Source organism: Falco punctatus, assembly GCF_963210335.1.
Source record: "Falco punctatus genome assembly, chromosome: 2".
NCBI classification, from domain to species: domain Eukaryota; kingdom Metazoa; phylum Chordata; class Aves; order Falconiformes; family Falconidae; genus Falco; species Falco punctatus.
In genome coordinates this window covers 106,201,889-106,225,914 of record NC_137581.1, presented here as the reverse complement: position 1 = coordinate 106,225,914, position 24,026 = coordinate 106,201,889, and the positions used below count along the sequence as shown (strand labels likewise).

At 39.0% G+C, this 24,026-nt stretch overlaps 2 long non-coding RNA genes across 2 annotated transcripts in view; both read right to left on the bottom strand.

The window, feature by feature from the left end:
* Positions 1 to 4,179: 4,179 nt before the first annotated feature.
* Positions 4,180 to 9,316, bottom strand: LOC308058549. The gene is made up of 3 exons (XR_013925875.1): positions 8,785 to 9,316; positions 4,410 to 4,559; positions 4,180 to 4,306 (listed from the first exon to the last, which is right to left on the bottom strand). It is a non-coding gene; the product is annotated as an uncharacterized lncRNA (long non-coding RNA).
* Positions 9,317 to 9,327: 11 nt separating this feature from the next.
* LOC308058550 overlaps positions 9,328 to 24,026 on the bottom strand; it is a 91,574-nt gene continuing 76,875 nt past the window's right edge. The window contains exons 2-3 of the long non-coding RNA XR_013925876.1: positions 21,544 to 21,641; positions 9,328 to 16,786 (exon numbers count right to left, since the gene is read on the bottom strand). This is a non-coding gene — a long non-coding RNA (uncharacterized lncRNA). The remainder of the gene's footprint in view (positions 16,787 to 21,543; positions 21,642 to 24,026) is intronic.

Here is a 24,026-nt window from a genome sequence, read left to right as displayed (position 1 = left end):
TCAAGGGAACCCAGACAATCAGTGTTCTCTGATTTTCAGTGCACCTTTAAATATCTAAAGTTAACGAGATGAATCTCTGCCAAACTGACTGAAGAAAAGCACAGTAATGACATTAAATTGCAGAGATTACCCCTTTGCTTATGAAATCCAGAGGTAACAAGAAAATGTGAAGTTCACCGAGGTTTGTCTTTTGCAAGGACGCTGGGCTCCGCAGGAAGCTTTTAAGCACCTCCAATCTCAGGGTTTCTAGGATGAGACCCTGATGAACCAGAAATAAGCACAGCTTCAGAACCAAAATGATTCAGCTATGCAATGTTCATAATGCATAGTGAGGTTAACGGAGAAGCAAAATCTGTCTGTGTATTCCAGCCAGATGTGTATTCCATGTATTCACCACTCACAATCCTTTAAGGCACTTTTATTCTACTATTCCAGGTTCAACTGCCAAGCAGATACCAATACAGGTATATTTCTGGGCACAAAATGTGCTGAAATTAGGTTAAAGGTATGGTTGGCTACAGTTCACCAGAGTCAGGAAATGTGAAATTAAGCCTGGAACTACGTACTTGACACACCGTTTTCTGCTCAGGTATTGAAACTCTCCTGAGGATGGTTTGCTGATTGACCACAATGGCCCTGAAGAGAGGCATGATAAGAGACAAGGTAAGATGGAAAAATCATGAAAATGAACAACCGGTATACGTATGTAGTCTTCACTGACTTTCAGATACCTGTTTTCTGTCCCAAAACTTTGCAATTATTTTAGCATGGTGCGTGTTTTGGTAAATTTCCTTTAAATAAAAATATAAATAAATCCCTCTACCTTTCCAAAGAATTCCCAAACCCAGACTACATGGAAGCTCAGATAACTTTTTAACATATATTATTTATGCAACAAAACAAGATTTACTATACCTGTGAAGTTAGAAAGAATGACTGCATTCTCCTGTGGTCTGTAGTGTCAAGCGTGATTTGGGAGAAGTTAGATTTGTACAGCATTCTGCTGTCAAACGTGGCCAGCAGTATGATGCAGAAGGTGGTGGCTTTTTCACTGGAACAGAATCAAAACTTCTGTTTCTTCTGCAGTAAAGAGAGGATTGTTACTGAATTTCTGTGAAAGACATTAGTTGTTGACTTTTGGCATTTAGGTGAAACAGCCAGTCGACATTTTCTGAAATAATATTTTCATTTTGGAAAATGAAGTTTTATCAAGACTTCTTAATCATCCTTTGGAAAATGTGTCTTTTGAGGGGAAGCCCCCCTAGCTGTTTGATTCAGCATATTTTGTCTGAGTGTTTTCACTTAGTTTTGGATTTTTTTCCAAAACTTAAAAAATGGTTAGTTACTAATATGTATAGCAGTGCTATTGTACACGCTTGAATGGCTGCTGACATGTATCTTCTCTTTCTTCTTCACTGTGTGATGTAGTCAATCTTTTCAGTCCAGCCTTAGGATTTCATGGCATCAGATCTTACATGGATGGGTTCCTTCGCCTCTATACTGATTGGGAGAAAGTGACACATTCTTCTGGGGAGTGAATCTTCTGAGCAGCCGACACCAGTTTAAAGCCCACCTTGTGTTGCCAGCAAATATAATCTAAGCAAGTCTCTTTGAAATTGCAGTATTTCATGACCTTAATAATTTAATCATACATTTGAAGCTCAAGTGTATCTGGAGTTGCTAAATTGGAAAGAGCATATTAATGTTTCTGGAACAACAACAAGGCATGAGTGTGATGCAAATCAGCTTGTAGATTCATCTGCACCTTGACAGATCCAGTCATAATCATACTATTTGCTAACTCCAGGGGAGGGACATTTGTGTGCCCTTGGCACCCCCTTCCTCAAGCCTTGTCCTCTGTGTGGTCTTCAGTGACCTGACTTTATTGTATCCCTGACTGCTGTGGCTGAAGTGGAGGAGAGAGAAGCATCCAGCTTGTTCCCTGCTGGGTGGTACTCAGCTTCATCTGCCTCCACATCAGTCCTCTGTGCCCCTGGTGTACTTTGCTAACACAGCTACTTACAATTCAAGGTGTAAAATAATAAAAAATACAGAAGTATACTTTCTGAATGCTTGCTTTTTAAGTGTAGAATCCTCTCATTCTTGTGTATGTTTTTAAACCAAAGATCGTGGGCAGAAATGTTCTTTACAACAACGTCTTTCCACCTTGCATTTCCCTGTGGAAATTTCTTACGATCTATTTACAGTCTCTTCATTCCAGTTCTGGTCAACTGACAGTTGCTTGAAGAGGATTTCTGTGCTTTTATTTGGAATAAAAGTGACACATTGAAGCATCCATGGTCTGACAAACTGACTGCTACAGAACGCAGATTCAGAGTCTTAGCTGTTTCCATTTTGTTTCGCCACAGCACTGAGCTGTATTCTACTAATCACAGCAGATGGCGGCAGAAAATCCTGTACCCAAGTGCTCTGGGAAAACTTCAGCCTACGGCTTCCCATCCTTCTTCACTCCCTGGATGTACACATGGCCTTGGACAGGTACACATGCACTGCAACTGCATGCTGTGCTTCTGTCTACAGTGGATTTTCTCTTAGACACCTGAAACTTAAAAAATTAAAAATGCTAATGTTGTCCATCTCTTGAAAATCATTACTATTTTAACTGTTGTCTCATTTTGCATTGAGTTGAAATGGTGTCTATTGATGTATATTATTGCTCACATGCTATTGATGTCTATTAATTTTCTCATCTTTGTTGACCCGCCTACCAAGTCTTTTAGACAGCAGGAGTGGGAAATGTTAAGGAAAAAAGCACCCAGTCATGGACACTGTTTATACAAATAAAGAAGTAATGTGCCCAGTGCTTTCATAGCTAAATGAAACGTGCTTGTATTTCACTGAAGAGCACTGAAGAGTTCCAGAAGACTTATCTGTTTATTCAAACATTCACCATCTATGGGCACCCTTTAAAGTTTTTTTTTTTATTATTATTATTTTATTTCCAGTCTAATCTTAAAATTTGAGTCATAAAGATCATGTAAAAGGTAGAAATGACAAAGTTGATTAATGTCAAAGTACATTTATAAAATGATGTACTTCCATGAGAGGACCAAGACACCCATTATTTTGTGGATTTCTCCAGTTTATTTGATTTAGATATCTGATAGCACTAAATTCATTTTTGTTACTTTTTTTTTCCTTACAAGCAAACCAGAAATGCTACAATAACTTTTTCATGAAGTATATGAAAGCTTCTGTTTGCAAGCAATTCTGAAAGTAGGATTTCAGAAGCTAGAGAAATATAAGATGCATACCATGAGACTAATGTTGAAGGATTTTTCCTGAGTCTAATTACAGTTATTCTGAAGTCATCTGACAAATGAGTTTTCCTTTTTCTTTTCCTTTCTTTTTTTTTTTTTTTAATGTAAGCTTCTAACCTTAATGGTTATCGAAGACAGCCTGATGGAAGTAAACCTCAAAAATGTAAGTAGCAGTAGACAAATAAAGATGTTCCACAGTGAACCTGCTAAAACCCCATTTTTTTTTTAAAGCCAATCTTATGTTTTTGTGACCTGATTTCTGATTTTTGATTGCTAAGATGAGAAAGAAGGGAAGCTAACTAAAGGCCAACTATAACATCATCTAATCACAACTAATCTCCTAGGCCTGGCACAGTCTGGATTTGGGCCAGGACACAAAAACAAAAATGCTTTACTGGCAGTGATAGATGACCTCAGCTGTCAGTGGACAGAGGGCAGACATTTCCTCTCATAATTCCTGATTTCTTGAAACATTTGTTTCTGATGGCCATCAGATAATGCCATTTCATCTGACAGGAGTGGCAGGGCCCTTGACTACAGCACAAAATGGATGAAAACCTATTGAGAATGTAACATTTAAAAAGTAGTGAAGGGAAACAAAGTCCACGCTACTGACCTTTTACTAGCTGAGTCTCAGAAAAAGATTTTTTTTTCATTGTTTGGTTAAGAACTGTCCATGGATGAACTGAAGTCCATGGATGATTGAGGTGATGCTGACTGGGTCAAGAGAAGGACTCAGAAGGGTTTTAAGCAACGTTGAAGTTTTCTTTTGATGAAATCCACTCCATATTCACAGTTGGTACTGAAGTCTCCATAGCACTCTCAATGAGTAAAATTTTCTTCAGTCTTTAAATGGCTTCAGAATTTCAATCTTATTTAAAACAGTTTATCTAGAGTAATTTTTTTTCTTTTCTTTGTGGTCTAGAGCTAGGAAAGATACACACACAAGAAGTATTCAACTCTGCATGATACTGTGACCGATCTGGAACGGTTTAGTGTTTCTTTTCAGCACCTCGTGTCGCTTCCTGCAAATACAACATGCAAAACCTCTCAGAACTGAAGGATCAGTCTGTGACTTGACAGGTTCCTGTCTCAAGAGCATGTCCTTCAAAAAGAGTAAGCACCCACCTTTGCAGGATGCAAAAGTCTTCTGGAGGGCCAGCTCTGGCCTGTGGACGGAACTTCTTCAGGACCACAAGCACAGTCATCATCTTCCGCAGTGGGCAATTCCTTCACTCCTGCTTTGTGGAGCTTCCTTCCTTCGGAGAATAAGCAAGACTGACAGAGATGTGAGAAAGAACAATTCCATTATTGAATGTCACAATAAAAATGCATGCAGACATAAAGAAGAATGTTGTGTTTGTGACAGTTCAAGAATTTTTAACTTCCCAATGGATATTTAATTTCTGGATAATGGATAACTAACTTCTAGATAAACATTCACTTCTATTACAGTGCGGCGTTCCTTCCTTTTAAAATAAGTGCTAGCAAGATGAGAAAGAGATACTATTTTCAACCAAGAGTTAAAATGACTGCAGAGTATTTGAAATTAAGTTGGCTGAAATGTTGGCTGAACTAAAAAAGCTATTAATTATTTGGCACATTAGCTAAATGAATCCTCGATGAAGCCCGTGAAATGAAATCTGAGGTGAATTTGGCCTGTTTCTTTTTAGGAAAGCACTTTTTTTTTTGTGTGCAAAATGGATGCCTTCAAATCTGACAAGAAGTTAATAGGACATACTTAAGGTCTTGGCAGTGGATTGATACTGTTTTCATACTAAGAGGTTTTGTGAAATGCTTGAACTCATTCAGGATGCCATTTCCCAGCTTAGAGCAACAATTGCAATCCATGAATCTATGTAGAATAAAAACGATCATTACTATAGTAAGGATGTGTTAAAGTGCAGGGTCAATTAAAAATGTGTGAATAGGGGCAACTACATCTTGAAACAGTAGTATGGTATTTTGGAACTTAGAAGGTGAAGATTTAGACATTTAAATTTGGGTGGGTTTAATCTTTAATTTTATAACTGTAGCCACAAAGCTTTGCCTTTGAGGTTAAAAAATGTAAAGAAAAGAAAGACTGGTTTATTTTTTTGTGATATAAGCAATTATTTAAATAGAGCTCATTTAGAAGAGGCACATGATTCAGGAAGTCAAAAGGCCATATTCAGAAACTGCTGAATCATAGTTGGAGCCCCATAAAGAGAGGAAAAAAGCCTGAAATTGGTTGCAAATGTAAATGTTTTTATTAGGCCTCATTGCCAAGGTTTACTGTCCAAGGATATTTACCTCACATGTGCCTTCATTTCCAAGAAAAAGATAATTTCCACATATATTATGCTTCCTTTATAGTAATTTCTTATAACATACAAAGTATTTAGAAGTTTCAAGTTCCAGAAAGATTTGTAAGGAGTGACCGAATTCTCTGTCTAGCTTTATAACTCCAAATCACAAACAGAACTGAAATGGTTGAACAATTGCTTTACTATTCATAGTTTCATATAATGCACTTGAGAAAGGGTTCTCTGTTCAAAAGAATTCTTGATCAGTCCTAGTACATTTTTTTAGTTCATCCTACATGTATTGAAAGGAAATATTTCAGGGGAAAAAATATGATATAACAAATTTTTGAAAATTGAAATGACAAAAATTGCAATTTTATCAGAGCTATAACAAAAGGTAGGGGTGTCCCATAGCCAGTGAGATGGATAAGGCAAGACGTACCATCAAGACTGAAGTGTATTTAATCTCTATTGCTGATCACTGCACAGCTTTAGCTTGTTTTCATCAAACTAATTGATGGCAAATGGAGCAGATGCATGATGAGATTATATCCCCAATTTATGGCACGCTTATAAGAAAATTTGTCCTTTTTTTTCCATTACAAGTATTGGAAATTTAGAAAATGCACTGGACTGGAATTGAAGTAATCTCTTCTGCTTGTTTAATGCACTGCAGATTTTTCTTATTATTCTAAGCATATCACTTATCATAATCCATTTCAGAAAAAAAATTAAAATAGTTTTATGTTTGATGTATTTTATAATTAAATCCTTGGCATTGACACTTCACATACTTGATTCTAGGCTATGATAATACATTTAGTATATAGAAGTTACTACAACTACAATAGAAAACAACAGATCCAGAATATTATACATACAGGTAAAAGCAAGTTATGCAAAGAAGAACCAGAGTTGTTATAAAATCCACTATATTTAATCTTTCATTATGATACTCATTTTACATACCCTTTTTCTGACACCTGAAATAGTGACAATACTTTTTACGTTTTTGTATTTCTCATGAAAAATAGTTATTTTCAGGCAACATCCCATTAGCTTTTTTGAGCTAAGAAAAATAAAAGTGTTTGTAGTGTGTCCATGGTAACAAGCTCCAAACAAAACACTTCAAGAAAGCAAAATTTTATGTAGGGGATGGATTTGTGAACAACTATAGCCTTAAGTACAGCTTCTTCTCCATGGCCTCTCAGGGGAGATGGCAAAAGTCACAACAGGAGTGCCTGAGCTGAAAACTTCTGAAGGATCAGGACTGTCCGCCTGCAGATGCAAGTACCTGAGTGGGAATGGACAAAAATTCCAGCAAAAGAAGCTCCCATCAAAAATGATTAACCCGGGGAAGAAGCATACATGACCAAGGATAAGAAACTGGTCAGAGAGTGAGTTTTTGGGTAGGGATGAGGGAGAAAGGGGAATAGGGCTGGTTCTGCTGGGAGCTTGGAGGATCCAGGAGGGACACTGCCTGAGGAGCTAAAAAACACTCAAGTGAGACAAGCAAGAATGTGTTGAGACATAGTTGGGAAAAGAATGTGTGCTGAACTGGCTGAGCTGAACCCGCCTAAGATTAGGGTTCAGGCCATGAGCTGGGCAGGAAGGCTGAGGCTACAGTGAGGAAAATGAGAATCTAAGCCTTATGATCTGTATTTTAACTACAGGACTAGTTGATTTATTCCACCCCCCCCCCCCCCCCCCCCCCGCAAGACTTTTGCCCCATTTTGTGTTGCTGAGACGGTTCCATCACTGAGAACAGCGTTGGACGATGCAGAAGTTCATCATTAAAACAGATTTGGTTTTTCCACACCTCCTGAAGTACACAGAGACAAACAATAGCCAAATAAACTGAATGAGGTTGCAGTCTGTTACTTTTCAGGCACACAGAAAAGCCCCTAGAAGGTAACTACTGAGGCAAAAATATCTGGCATATATTTATCCAGTATCACTAAAATGGTTAGAACTATTCATCAAAATAATCCTCCATAGTTTATTGATTGAGGTGTATTAATAGGTACTTGCCTGAAAGACAGGCATAGTCTGTATTGAAAATATAGGATATTACAGTTTTAATGAGATTACGTTCCCTAGTGATTTCACATTTTTCTCCTTCTTCATGGAACCTGTCAGCTTCTGCTCAGAGCCCTCATCCTTTCACACATTGTTATCTTTATAAAGGGGATAAGACAATATATAAAATCCACTTAAGTAAAGGTCTCCCTTCACCCAGCATTATTGCTGAGATCCTTACATTGGCAGCAGTTTACCAAAGCACAAGCAAAAATCAATTTTAATTAATATTTTTGGCTTTAATGAAAAGTGATTACAGAACTGGCATTTTAGTTAATACTGTTGAGATTTATGGTGGGGTGATGCTAATTAATTTTCTGTTGAATTGCTGTGGGCAATGAATAACTGCAATAAAATGGCAGATTTGCTGATACCAGGACTATATCAGCACTTCAGAGCTTCTTAACAAAAGGGAGCTTAATGGTTTGCAGGTATAATTTTCATTACTTCTCATAAACTACACATTATTACTTCTTTGTAAAAATGTTATGAACAGCCAACTTTGTGTATTTTATACTGAGGGCAATGTCTTTTCCCACAATTTGGTGTCAGCATATGCAAGCCTTCTGTAGAATCTGATAATATTTTAGGAACGCCTAGATAGGGAAGATTTTATTGGGTCAGAAAATTAATCTTCATTTAAATTAATTTCTGTATATATCATTGTTATTCTACCATTAATTTTACTGTTTTTCTTAGTTGAAAGTTATAATTGAATAAGACACTTGCATTTAGACTTCCAGCAGTGTGTGTCAGGAGGACTACATTTTATTGTGTGCTTGAACAGTGCCTGGCTCTACAGGCATCTGATTCCAGTTTAAACCTCCAGGTGCTATCCTAGACCCTACTGGCTCTGGGGGTGTTGGGCTTCATCTAATTTTCTTTAAGCTGTGCTAGAACTGGCACAGCCTCAGTAGGTTCAGAGCAGTCACTATTTATGAAACAGACCAGCCCCACTTGAGTCAAAAGAAAGCACTTCATACAGCCTGCATCAAATCACAGCTGTCCGGTTTTGTAAGCTGTGGAGCTCATGTGAAAACACAGAAATCCTCGAGCTACAGCATGGGAGGCAGTGCCATAGGACTAGCGAATATTTACCCAGCATTTCTGTTACTGACCTCCAGAAGAGGTTGACCTACCGTAGGTGGGTTGATATCACGAGCAATGGACGATGTATCTCCTAAGTGCAGGACAACAGAATTGCTCACAAGGAGTGATATCTACTCCAGACTTAATGGAGATATTATGACACCAACATCTGCTCCTGAATAAATGAAGTACTGCCAAAAATATTAAGTGATGAGTAATGGTTCCTCAAACAGTGAAATCAGCTGAATAAAATCAAGGGACTTTTTTGCGTGCTTGTTTTTCCTAAGTAAATGGTCAAAAGCAGGGGTAAATTCCTCTTTTAGGTTTGTACTAGCTTTAACCTTTTTTGGGAGGTATGAGGAATTGAAACTTCTGCTTTGAGCTTTTTGTCTCTAGCGACTGAGACCTTAAAAAAACACTGAAAAAGAAAAGTTTCAGAGGGAAATCATGAGCATCGCTATCACTTAGACAGAATTAAGATCCCACCTCCAAAGGTAGGTCCAGCTGCAGATGCCTATCCCAGTCACCGTTTAACTCTTCTAACATACATGAAAGAATATGATGAAATTGCATGACATACTGCCTACATAACCAGTTTACAAAATGTGTGGTTTAGTTAAGTTTGTTTAAAGAATCACCATCAATCACCATGAGTGAAACAGTTTAATACTAGTTTGTGGAAATGCCACTTCACAAAGTTTGATGGCAAGGTTCGCTGTATTACTTATCACATGGATAGAACAAACAAAATAAAATTGAGTTAGAATCAAGCTAGAATGATTTACACAGAGATCAAAGACACAAAAGGGTAAGGGAGACCCTCCTGTTGAGTCACAAGGTTCAGAATAGATCCCCTTGTTTTCTAAACTTTTAATAGAGCTTAGGTACAGCTAGGTCCAATCTTAGTCCCAGACTGGGGAAACAGTGTATATCTAAAGGATGTCTAAGGTTTATTCACAGTTTAAAGCTGATCATAAGATGTTAGCAGCACTTAATCTATGACTGTGACATTTACAAAGTGAATCAATAGGATTTATTTAAATTACAAAAGTGGTTTAGTATGCATCCAAGATGGTAATACTTATACTATACTTATTATGAGATACCTAAATCAATTCACACACACACACGCACACAAGCACAAAAGAGATACATGTATAGAGGTACATGCACAAATGTACAAAGGTATACCTGTTAAAAGTTCCCCTTGAGTTCGGTGAAATGCTCATGTTGAATGCCTTTCCATTTCTCAACGGGTGAAGGATTGAACCTCAAGAAGCAGGGGTATCAGCCCAAGCCCTGTCATCAGCTTTTGGTGATGGTCCCACTAGGATCACAAACCTGGTGTTTTATAAGTGGTGTCCCACTTAGAGGGAGGTGCTTGTCACAGCCTGCTGTCGTCCAGGAAAGCTCAAACATTCTCACTCAGGACAACTGTTTATAAGGTTGTGAGATGATTGGCTTCAGTCATCAGTAAATTTCCATCCTGGCCATGACTTGAGTCAGTAATTTTTTCAAAGTTCCAATAACAATGGTACCGTTCCACTCAGGTTAGATCCAGGTCAGGAATGTACCAGGTCTGTCAGGAAATAACTGACTGTCCCCGCTCTTGTTCTCTGCCTTGGCCAGGCCACAGTGGTTGGTACAGACAGTGTCATTCCCCACCTTAGCCATGCAAGAGTGACTGGTATGGTTCAGGGGTGCTGAACCGCCCAACTCCTTACACAAATGCCAAGGCCTAATGGGGATTCCTGAGGTTGCAGGTTGGCCCAGAGAAGGCAGCAAAATGCACCACCACACTAGCAAAAATGGTTGCACCTTGTCCAAGGTAGGTAGTTATTTGGTAGTGGTAATTAAAGTTTTGATTTAAACAAATGATATAATATATAATACAATTAACAATAGTCTGAATATAATTATAAGGGCATCTTAAAGACATTTTTCATACTTTGTTTTAAGTCTCAGAAAACGTTCAATAATATAAAAAATATTCTTCTAAAGTTGTAAGTGCTTTAGGTATTGCACTATATATATATGGTGGTAAATTCTTGGACAGCATAGGACCCTAAATATTGATACCAAGTAGAGTTAAGAAGGTACACAAATATATTGGAAAATCTTTCTGCAAGTCCTAGGTTTGAAGCAGAAGCATATGAGATATATCTTACTTGCACAGTGTTTTACAGTGATGACTGGTTTTATTATGGTTTAATAAGGAAATGACAGCTATGTGATTACTTTATGTATGCAGGCATATGTGTGTCTATTTCTACTCTGCTTTCAAATATCTTTTGAATCTCCTGTCCAATTTTGATCAAATCTAAAAGAGGAGAAGATATTAAGTTATTAAGTTCCTTCAAGTGGCTGAATAGAGGGAAGAGATGCTACTTGTCTATGATCAGTAAGCGTACTGAGGAAAAGGCACACGCATGAGCTCACCCTTCAACAGGCATGGGAAAATCACAGCAGAGAGACTTTGAGATAAAAACCCATCAGGCAATGTTAGTTTTGACGTTCACAGACTGACTTGGTTCTCCCTGTACCCCACCCCCCCAACCCCCCCCAGTTGATGAAAATTTACTGTAGGCTGTTTTCTGCTTTGTTTGAATAATACTCATTTGCAAGACAACTGACAAATTAGGCGCTACATCAGTATCCACGACTGCCACTATAATCTTGAGGGCCAGATTATTGCTAGTCCTGGATGGATGCACAGAGAAAGGTTGTGTGTACCATTCTTCCAGTACATCCCTTGTTACAGAGAAGCAGCAAAACAGCTCTTATGCCATGTGGTCATGCAAAGTTGCTCACTGCTAGCATAGTCATGGAAAAAAAAAAAAAAAAAAAAAAAAAGAATAAGAAGGAAGAGGCTGGATTTCAGCTTCCCAGCCATACTGGCTTGCATTCAGGACTGTAGATTATTGAGCTGGTCTGAAATTAAATAATTTTATCTTTTATCTAAACAATACCATCAAAACATTTGTATTTAGTAGTAGATAATCCTGCAGTAGCACAAAATACAAACAATCTGAAGTTTGTGATGGTACTTGCAATATAGGGATGCTCAGTCATTTTCACAGGAAAAAACTTTCACTAGCATATTAGTGGGTTTTAGCAAGAGGTATAGGCTCTAGGAAGAGTGTAAAAACTAAGAGCCTTTCTTAGTGACTGAGTAATAAGCAACTGAAAGTATTCAAATTGTCATAGAAACCTGAAAAAGAAAACTAAGCCCACAGTAACATTGTCACCTAAAGCTGAATGTAAAATTTGATTACACTAACATCCACTACATCACTAACAAGCTTCCTAAGTACTTAAGCTACATTAAGAGCTAGGAGATAATACAAAGCTGGTGTGCTTAATGGTTTAGACTGACATCCATTATCTCATCTAGAGCTCCAGACATGCTGCACCCAAGAAACTAAAAAGTTTATGTCAAAATGTTTTTAGTCTCTGGTGGGTATCAGTCCTTTAGCAAACACACTGTGCTGGTTTGGGCAAGGATAGAGTTAGTTTTCTTCATAGTCACTAGTATGGCACTAGGGTTTGGATTTGTGCTGAAAACAGGGTTGATAATAGAGGGGTATTTTTATTATTGCTGAGCAGTTCCTACACAGAGTCAAGGCCTTTCCTGCTTCTCACCCCACCCCACCAGTAAGTAGACTGAGGGTGCATGGAAAACTGGGAGGGGGCACAGCAGGGAAGCTGAACCCCAATGGACCAAAGGGATATTCCATACCATATGACATCATGCTCCACATATAAAGCTGGGGAAAGAAGAAGGAAGGGGTGGACGGTCAGAGTGATGGGGTTTGTCTTCCCAAGTAACCATCATGTGTGACGGAGCCCTGCTTTCCTGGGGGTGGCTGAACACCTGCCTGCGATGGGAAGTTGTGAATGAATTCCTTGTTTTGCTTGGCTTGCATGTGCAGCTTTTGCTTTACCTATTGAACTGCCTTTAGCTCAACCCATGAGTTTTCTCACTTTTACTCTTCCAGTTTTCTCCCCCATCCTACTGGGGTGCAACGGAGCAAGCAGCTATTGGGGCTTAGTTTCTAGCTAGGGTTAAACCACAATGTACAGAGACATTTTCAGGATGTATTGTGGTCATCAGGCTTGGCACAAGCATTTTATCAAAAAATGACAAATGTTCAACTTCTTTTGGGCTGCTTCTCCACTTTGCCAGCGAACAGTTTAATGTGCCTATCTTATCCCCAAAAAACTCAAGACTCCATGAACAGCTCTCCATTCAACCCTCAGCAGCACAATTGCTGGGATGCAATTCACAGCAGACTCAAACGACCCCATCCACACTGCTGTGAAACAGGCTGGAGAAGAAAACAAATGCTGGGTGCTCACCTTACACAAAGGTTTCAATCAGACCTCAACTGAAGGGAGTTTAAACTTCACTCAAAATACACGTTGCTTTTAAGCACAGCTTTGTGTTTTGCCCCATACAAGGAGCCTGCAATTTAAAAATAGCAACTCTGACCACCCGTGCTTCACCATGCATTTTTAGTTGCCCTTTAGCCATTCTCCTCCTGCAGCAGCATTTTCCTGGATCTGAAACACAACATGAAGTTCTAATATATTTTCTGCATGAGAAAATGCCACCCTGCTTGGCAGTTTTACTCCACTCCAGCTGGCCGTGTTTGTCTATGCTTGCCACAGTCTACTGTTGCATGGGAACTGCCAGATTTGGAAAGGAGGGAAAGTCATTTGGCATTAGCTCCTGCCTCAGCTCCCCCATTTTCTGATGAGCTAGTCTGTGAGAGTGCCCTTTTGCTCCCCTCTAAAGCACAGCACATAAAGGACCACGAGACTCAGAAGACCGAGATGGAAAAGAACCTTAGCAATGGAACTTCATTAAGCATGTGCTTGAAGTGCAGCTGATGAGAACTGGAGGATTTAGGCACCTTGCTATGGGCTTTTGTAAGTTACACTCTTGGCCTGGTGAGTTCTTTCTAGCTCAGTTATGGTGCCACAGCCCTTAATTTAATACCCTTCCTGAAGTCTATTAATGAGCAGTTTCCTAGAAATTAAATAATGGCTCTGGAGCTGAACACTGGAATTGTACAAGGAGGAAAACCCCTTCACTCTCTACTTTGCATTCAGCACAGTGGTTTCTCATGTGCACTCCTTTGTTTATAGCCCCTCAGCTAATTTTTGACCTATATGTTCTGTTCATATCTAAACCAATTAAAATAATTCTGAGAATAGGATTTCATGACACACTGATTAAATGCTTCTGTTCAGCCTAAAAGGCCACAGTCTTTGCCTTTCATACTAATTTCATAACTGTGGTGAAGAAAGCAATCAAGATTTTCTGGCAAGATTGGTGCTTTACGGATTGTCATGAATGTTTCCAGCAGTCCTGTTACCCTAACATATAGGGCCAATCTGAAGCAATATAAATATTTTGAATGGGTAGCATGTAGCTGTGCAAAACACACTGGAGTGTCTTAGGAGAGGAACCAATCCTTAAGAAGACACAGTTAAACTTAACTGTCTTAGTGTCCTACCTGTAGGAGGGAAATGGTTTCTTTTACTGGTTGCGGGCAGTTGTTTTCACTATGTACCACCTGCACTATTTTGGTGAGCACACTAGAGGATAAAGAAGTCAAAACTAGTCCCCCCCACATACTTTCTCTCTTGCTCATCTGTCCTCAGAAAGATCAGCAATGCCCATGACTCTTGCAGATGTCAGAAACCACCATTCAAAGACAGTGGCAATATCACCTTTGGCAAAGGGTGAAAGCCACCACCAGTTTAATAGGTACAGGGGAAAAGAGAATGCACTCTCTCGTCAGGAGCTAGAACCAGAGGTCATTCATGAAACACATAAAAATAACCCTTCAGTCCAGAAATCTCTTTTGCATCTCACCTTGGCCCACAGGAGATGGCCAGGTATCATCTGAACTGCATTCTTGAAGCAGTGGCCCAGCTAATGCTGGTCCCAAACTTGGACAGCCTTTTCCTCCCCAGGCTGGCACCATGAAACTTTGGTCTTGGGTGCAGCAACATGTAGAAACACATGGTTGGTCCAGTCTAACCCACTGGAGTATCTGGCCTCCATGCTGGTTTTATGCAACATGCATTGAGCTCTATGCTGCTGCTGAACTTAGATGCTGCTGATAAAGCTACATAAATACCCATTTCTGAGGCTAAATTTATGCAAATGTTTTATGTATTTCTTATAATCCTTCCCCATATACCTCAGTTCTGCCTCCCGAATTCCAGTTCATTGACATCTGGTTGTACCAATTGAATCTTTTATTTATCTACTAAGCACATCAGGAAATGAGTGTGATTTCTATTGAAAAAGAAAACACAATTAGCATGTTCCGACATGTTTGTTTCAAGCTAGGTAAAGTACGTAATACTGCAGACACCTTCTAAGTGTGTACGCTCACTGGTCTTCAGGTCTTTATCTGACTCTGTAGTGTGTGGAAGCAAAGGTTATTTACATTGATCACTTAATCTAGCTTTAAATATGTCACTAATTTATAGTAAGAGAACAGCAGACAATGAACAGGTGGAAATGAAAAAAAAAAAAAAAAGAGAGAGTGAATCAAGCATGTAGATTATCTCAGGAAAAAAACATTTTTAATTTTTGGTTTGTACCTTGACATTTCAGCAAGTCTGGGGCACACAGCACATGAATGCATCTGCAAAATATTTAATGAGGGACTTTACATGAGTTCTGATTTTACCTGTGGTATTTGCAGGCCTGCTGTCTGTAGGTTTTGGAAGACATGGGGACAGTTAAAATGTAATACATACATCTACATGGCCAGGCTTAGCGCAGTGTGATGGAACCTGGATTAACTCTGAATTAGTTATCTCAGGTGCAGAAGGAAGCTCAGCACTTCTCCTGGTCTAGCTACCTTGGCTGAGAGTATTGCTTCACAATCCCCAGTACCTTCACATGGCATCATGAAATATTATATACTTATACCCAAAAAATAAGGTTTTATGAAGTGATACTGTATTATTTTTCTTTTGAAGGCCATGACTACTACCAAAACCCAGCACCTACGGTAGATTAGGTACCTTAGATTTTTATTTATAAACTCAAAATGGGTGAAAACCTAATTCTTCGCTCTGAAAATGCGCAAGTTTTGCGGTATTTTCAATGGAAATTTAAATTTTGCAGCAGGATACCAAACTAAAAGTGAAAGTAATCAGCTAGTGACCTGCTCTGTTTCATCTATTTAACTTTTTATCTACCTCAGAAAAAAGGTTTAACATATATATAGATGTATATGTATATAAAAATGGTGGTGAAGATAGCAGAGTCTCTTGTATTTCCATGACATATGAGAGTAACTTATTTAAAATTAATTTCATATTTTAAAGTGCATTTCTATCCTCAGCAAAGACTAGATAGTAATTTTCAATTTTTGGTAGTAAAACTAGCTTCAGAGAGGAAATGTTTTTCACTGCAAATGACCTTTTCTGCTCACAACAGTGCTATGAAACTGCCTAAATAAAATTACTCATGGATTTTTGGCAGCAGAAAATTTTCTGGACATAGGAGTGAGGGGAATTTATTAATCTCAAACCCAATATTTTAAACCAATAGAGGGTGCTTGATACCAGAAAGCACTGACTGTTAAGTAATATCAGGCAAATGTTAGATAGTGAATATCAAATTAGCTCACTGACACAGCACAGGTCCTAGTGGACCAGCATCACATCGCAAAACAATGCAGCACTGACTTCTCAGCAATAATGCTAAAATCTAATGGGCCTGTCCATCACCTCTGGACACCTGTGGACTCTCTCTGCTGCCTGCTTTGCTCCAGCTCAACACAGAAACACAGCTCTCAGGTGCTGCCTGCCTCCAGGCTGCTGCTTTTCCCAAGCAGGTCCATGAAGCTGGCCATCTTCCCTGCATAACTGCTGCTTTATGCACACTTTAATCTTGGAGATCTGTAGCTTCCCTCCAAGGGTTTTTTCTGGTCCTTCCCAAGAAAATCTTCTTTCAGTTGTCTCTGTTGGTCCCATCTGGTCTGTATTCCTGCTTTATTGTTTACTGACTTTCTGGAGCTGAGATAAACAGATATGACAGATACTTTTCCTTAGTGCTTTTCTTACCTCCTTCCCTCCCTCTTGCCCCTCCTGTTTTCCATGTAAAAGATGAGAGACTGAATCTGCCGAGGTTCATTTTACTTTGAAGTTCATGGAATTTAGAAGATTATACTCATGGAAATCAAAATGGCCAAGGGGTCTTACTGGGGTAAGCTGTCCATGATGCGCCTACTGTTATTAGCCATTTCTGACACATATGCCTTTTAATTATTATTACAAGATCCATACACAATGGGAACACAATCTACATAAAATGGACAAACTTAAGATACAAATTTACCTTCAAAGATACCAGCACTATTGTATCAACACCATCACTGAAGCCTGTAACTTAAATGTAATCTATTGGTAAAACTAAATTTTAGTTATAATCTGTCACGATTTCAAATTTCTTCTGCATGCACCAAGACTGTTTGAGTCTTCTAAACCTCTCACTAAAATGTTAGGGAAAAGTCTCGAGTAGTAGCTAAATGGTACATATTTAAATGGTAAATTAACATGCTTGACAAATGGAAAGGGCCATCTGTGATAAGGACAAGATGAGTTTCAGTCAGAAGATGACTGAGTGGGAGGAAATCTTCCTCCAACATCTGTTTGGCTTGTTTGGATTAATCCTCTCCAATTATTCTGTACTAGGGAGGATGGATGGGTGGAGAAGCGTGTTCCAAAATCGAAGTGATTGATCTCATGCATGCAGGAGTTTGAAAGGTCAGCTCAGTAAAAGGGAGACTCATGAGAATTTGACTAACTGAGCTAGATATTGTGTATACTGAATGTGGAGGGAAAAAATACATGCCAGGTCTTTCATCCTTCCTTGGCCACAGCAGGTGACACAGTCACAGTAGGTGATAAAGTGAGGGACTATTCCCTCCCATATTCTCCTTGCTCTGTCCAGGGCAGTTGCCTTGAATGGGCACGTAGCAGCCAAACATATCTCACAGCAGCTGGCTGCCCACTTGTATGTTTTGAACAGGTGACTTTCTAGACATTCACTATCCTATGTTATTGTTATCACTTCGCATCTTTATTACACTAGCTCTCAAAGGGTCTGGGTGGATACATCTCAACTGTGTGGACAGGAGACTTTACAAATACAAAGCACAGACCCTGCTCTTGTGTTTACTGATGGTCTTCTCTTTCTCCCAGTAAACCCACCCATCTGTGCCCTCTGGAAGTCTCACAGAGTAGCCAGCTTAATGAATTTCTAATCTAAATTAACTGATAAATGAATAAAAATTATGTTATTTGAGTATGACGCTTCTCAGACTACCCTGACGCTTACACGCAGTTTCTTAAGGAATTCAGAAGAATTTCAAGTAGCCCATCTTCTATAGTACAAACATTTTAATATAAAGTCCTAGTCCAATAATCTGTGATTTGATCAGATGTATACGAGGCCTCTTCCACTTGTGTCATAAGCTTCTCTCTATAGAGTCCTTCAGCAGTAAATCAAGTGCCTTGTGGGATCCCCAGACCAACAATTTTTCTAGCACACTCTCCTTCACTTAAAGCTCCAGGGTCACGTATTTGGAAATACAGACAAACCATCAAGGCAAAAAACCTACTTATGAACTTTGCCTCCCTTGAGTATGCTGTGGAAAGTCCCATCACTACCTATGGCAAATGCCTACCACAGATGTTAATGTGAATCATTGTGTCTGAAATGCCAGACCTCTCTGCATACAAGAACTTGGACCCACAGACAACTGTTCAGTATAATCCAGGGTGACAGTGCAATAATTAATGAGCCAAAATTTCTTTTAGTCTCCAATTTCTTTGCTTTGAACTCTCAGCAAAATGTTTAGGGTCTGATTTTATATGTGTAAATCTGACAAGATTTGTAACAAGTTCTCAATGACTGTATTTAGAGATTCAGCCACTTGATTTAAATGAGAACTGTCTAAATCCTTGGAGTGGTATTGAATTATGATGAGAAATAATTTCTTTAAAATACAGGAAATAACTATGTTTAAATGTATGAACGACTGCAGTATGAATTTTTTGCTTGGATTCTGAGTTATAGAGATTTTCTCCCTGGAAAAAGTCACGGTCAGTACAGCAGACTAGAATTTTTATAGGCATAACAATATATTTAGTTCTGGCAGCAATTCCATTGATTGAGCAAAACATAAAGATGTATTCAATTGTCTATTGCCATAGTTTTCAGAGAACTGGGAAATAGAAGTAATACATAATTATTCTTCTGCGCTGCAGTTTAAAGTAGCCTATGCAATTTAATTTTTATTTTGCTTGGGGTTTTTTTTTTCCTCTTTTTTTCCTCCTTTTTCTTTTCTTTTTTCTTTTTTTTTTTTTTTTCCTCCAAAGTGTAAACTGGTGCGTTACCTAAATAAATGTAAAGTTTGTGTACAAGTGGGTTTTATCAGCTGATGGAGTTATTGATATTTCATTATTGCAGGGCTTACAATCTACAAAATTTTTTATCATTCTTTTCCAGTAAATCAAGCCAAGGTTACTTCCAGAAACACTAGTTTGTGGAGCAGAGGAGGAAAGTACCTCTCTGTTTTCACTGTTGTATTTTCCATCCTGGTCTTCCGGCAGGTGAGGTTTGCTCTCTGAGGAACCCATCAGTGCTAACTCAGGTGGACAGGTGGCTACAGAGCTATGTGAAATGTTCCGTTCCCCCCCCCCCCCCCCCCCCCCCCCCAGCATTTCCAGTCCTTGTTGGCTGAAAAGGTGAGAAAGTATTGCCAATTAAGATGACCACAGCAAGTGATTTGGAACTTATGCATGTACAGCTAAGTCTGATGGCCAACAAACCCATATAAAATAAGTCATGTTAGAGAATGAACAGCTCTGTTCTGTGGTTCTGTGACAGCTATGCAGAGAGTTATGCCTGAAGAGAAAGGGCTTACTGATTGTTAAATGGCACAACGGATGAGAGGAACAGTATTCACCTAATTGTATCCCATGCCCTTTTGGAGATAAATCCCATAGATTGCAGCTGAAAGCTGCTTTTCAGAACTTAGCATTTCCATGTTGGGAACAGGATTAAATCAATGTATAATTGCATTAGAGTTACTCTTTACTTATTTTACAGTTTTGCAACAACTTTATTGGGGGATGGATAAAATCCGAGTCAATATCTACTATGATAAAGCAAAGAGATCACTCAGAAGAAGATAAACATTTAAGAATATTATCTGAGCCAAGAGCATGTGGAATGTATTAGTGTATACTACTGATATTCTATCCTAGCTCTGTTGTCTGGCCTCTTAATCGATAGCCCCATAGTTTTATTGATTTTATGGGAGAGATAGTTGGTTCTGTAATGAAGGGTAACAGTAACAGCTCTTGCTGCTAAGCATTGCCAGCAAGCAGCTGAGCAGAAGCCTAGTTGGACCTCCCAGCAGTACACTGGCCAAAGCTGCCTGGGAAAGGTGAGAAGAACACTACATACCACCCCAGGTCACACAGAAGCTGGCATTAAGAACAGCACAGGATTGTGACTTGGGTGTGAAAAGCTACTGTAGGTAGAGGAGGCTGTGAATTGGTGAGAAACCTACAGTCTAGAGCAAAACCAGAAAGGAGAATATGCACAGGAGTTTGCTCTGCAGAGCAGAATGAGGATTTGGTGCTTGGAGTGTGTGCACACACGTGTGTATGTGTGCATAACTACGTATTAGGACAGAGGAAGGGAACAAAAGCCAATACTGGCTATGAATAAAGGAAGGATCATGTTTTAGAGGTGCTGAGCACATAAAATCTATATTTTCAGCTGTAGCAGTTGTAATCATTTGGTGCTTCTTTCTGCCTGTACATGTCTCTACCAGAAATGCTGATCTGAGAGGGTGAGAGAAGGTAGAAATAACACAACTGGCGTGAAGAGGGCGGGGGAGCTCAGGCATTTAGTGCTCCTCAACTTCTATCTCTATTCAGCTGAATACATCAGTAGGATGCAACAGTGGTCGAATGCAAGTCAATGAAGCTGACTATGGCAAAGCTAAATAGATGATACAAGCAAATACCAGTGTATTTATGAGAACTTATACATAAATCATGTAGTGACTTAATTATTGCTCCAGCTTTACAGACCAGTCACTGAAAAGGGAACGTTGCTGTTGCAGAATGCAGTAGTTTCTGTAACAGGCTATCATTTGTCCTTTTAATGCTGTCTGAGAAACCCATCTTTAGACCACATCTGAATAGGAAAACAGCTGTGGCAACTGTGTGGTTTATATTGGCAAGCAGTCACATCTTAATGCTGATGAGAGTAGAGGTTAAAATTGAAACATCTCTTCAAATCCCAGCCATCTATGACAAGGCAGAATTTACTGCTCCTATATACTGTGAAATTTGGGTTGGCAGAAATCACAGAAAAATCAAGCACTACTGTAAAGACGTGCCAACTCTCCTACAAGAAGAGAAGTATTATTTGTGGAAAATACACCTACAGGAAGGCATAAAAAACTGGTGGAAAAGTTACTTAAGCTGCCAGTTATAAACCAGCCACCTTCTGTCTGGAACTGCCTATGCCAGAAATGACATACCAGGAAAGAAATGCCTAGAACAGAATACTTTTTTTTAGAAAGAAACAACAACAACAAAAATTGCAGAGGAAGTGCTCATGAGGAAAGAGCTGCTTTCAGTTGTGCTTATATGCCTCTGCTATGAAAAACCCAAACCATTTTGTTTTCATAATTGCACGTGCAGAGCAGAGAGAGGTGCACCTTTAGGAAGAAAAGAGAAGCACCCACCAGTGGGGTTATGTATTGACGGCACCTGCAGAGGGGGAACAGTCCAGATTCTGCTCAGTGGTTCTCCTCCCCAGAAGTGGATTTGCACCTGAAAAAGCCTTAAAAGAACAAAAAGCCTGAAGTCAGGAACACCCACTCACAGCTTCTTATCTGCTAACACTATTGTCTTCTTTAATTCATTATTACACCTTGTTTTCCACAGGATCCCTGCAGCATGAGTCTTCTCTCTGGTCAATGCATCAAGCAGAAACACTGAAAATAAAATGGTCTTTCTCATCACTAATTTTATCTTCAGTTCTAGTTGTCATAATTTTTTTTAATTTTATTTTTAGGTCTGGTCAGTAGTAGAGTGTTTCACTCTAATAATAAACATTAATTCTACTCATGTGAGATAAGGGGCTCCCATTAGTCTCTTTTTTTCAGATAAGGCAATCGAGGCTGAGAAGAAAATTGATGATCTATTAATTTTAGTGCTCAGTATGAGACACATAATCTGACTTTTCAAGGAACTTAGCGCTATAAAGTTCTTTGTTTATATGTCCATACGGCATCATGAGGTAAGAGTTCTCAGAAAGTTAATTGGTCCAGGATTAGAAATGCAGATACACACTGCTTTCAGCACAGCATTGTACATTAATATTTAAGGTATGTATCCCACTGACTTCACTGTACATTGATATTTAAAGTATGTATCCCACCAACTTCAGTTACAACAGTAAGTGCACAGCATTTCTGCAAAGATAATACCCAAATTGCAAGGCAATGGACTGGAAAATGAGGACTCAACTGGTGAACGTTTGTAAAAATACTCCTTTGAGTAATGTACCCAACATCATACCCAAACACTTATGATGGATATCATCTTTCCCTTCCTGCAGTCTGCTCTATTTATTATATACCTTTCAACAGATGCAGCAAGAAAGTCCAGCATTTTGTAGACGTAACTGCAAATCTCTTCTTTATGCAGAGGAGATTCATCCTGCACAATTTAAAGGGAAAACTCCCTATGGAAAGTGTTCTGACTGAGTAATCTAAGGCTGCAATGAAACATACAATGAGTTAATTTGCACGAGCAAACTTAATTGTAGCATTCTCTCACTTGCATCCTTGATTCCCCAGCTGTTTTCAAACCTTGGCAGAGGTAATTTCTTTTTCCTTCTTCCTTCAAGCCCCCCACCCCTTATTCCCCTGAGGTATTATTCAATAAGGGGATATTATGCTGACACCCAACCATGTCCGCCTCTAAGCTTACACAGCAGCAGCAACAAGCCACTCCTAGTCACGCCCTTACCTCCTAGTGCCACACAGTGAAACGCTTTGCTGGTGTGGACTCTGCTAGGTGTTGGATCATGGATGACAGCAGCTTGACCGTCACAGTGTTCGTTGCTATCTCCTTTTAATACCCGTTCACTCTACATGTCAACTAATTGAGAAAAGGTTGGTGCCAAGAGCTCAATTTCTTTACATCCTATGCGGAATATATAATGATGCTGGAAGTCCTGCCCTTTGGAGGACAGCAAACAGCCGCTGCCTTTTACAGTGCAAAAGACTTCCTTGTGGAATTGCTTCCCCAGTATCCAAACAGAGCAAGGCACCAGCTAGTTCATTGTTGGAAGAAGCTTTTTGCTCCAAGCATCTCCAGACATGAGTATCTACCACTCTGACCAGTAATTTCAGAGTAAAATAATGAGAACAAAACCTGGGACATGCTGCAGAAATGCACACATGGAACTGTGATTTTGTGAAGGATAATAAGGTAGGCCCCATACAATGGATTGCTAGAGATCTCAGCTTCAGATTTCATATTATGAAAAGAGATGTGCCTCTGTTAAAATAAATACAGCTTGTTAAAGGAGAGAGAGAGATACTAGAATTTCAGCAGAGCTAAAAGACATGTATCACAGTTACTCACCTAATATAGAAGAGAATTAAGCAATATTTGTAGACAAATTTAATGAGGTGCAGGAGGTAATAATACTTAGAGTTCTTTGGCCTGAAAATTGAGTTCGGCATTGGTAAGTTGTTTGAAAGGAATCTAATTTTTAGCTGGAGTGCAGCAATAAAATTTTTTAAAAAATGCAAGTAAGTAGCTTATAAAGACATGCTGTTACTTCATATATGACAGATTCTGTGGCTTCAGTTAATCTGAGGGAGATGTATTAAAGAAAACTGCTGTAAATTTCATTCCAGGAAGCAAGCAACATTAATGTGTGAAGAAACTAGTAAAGCCCTAAGAAGGCTATATTGACCATTAAAAAAAATATCTTTAAATGAAGACTTTGGGGTTTGATTTTTAGCTTTTTGGGATTTTGTTGTCAAAGAAAGCTATGACAACAAGCTGTGATAGGTAAAACAAAACCAAGGTTAATTAGAAGTATTCAGAAGCTTTCATGATAGCATAAAAATTCTCTCAAAACCTGATCAGGATTTCCACACACACACACCCCCCCCCCCCCCCAAATCACAACTCTGTGGAAATGTTA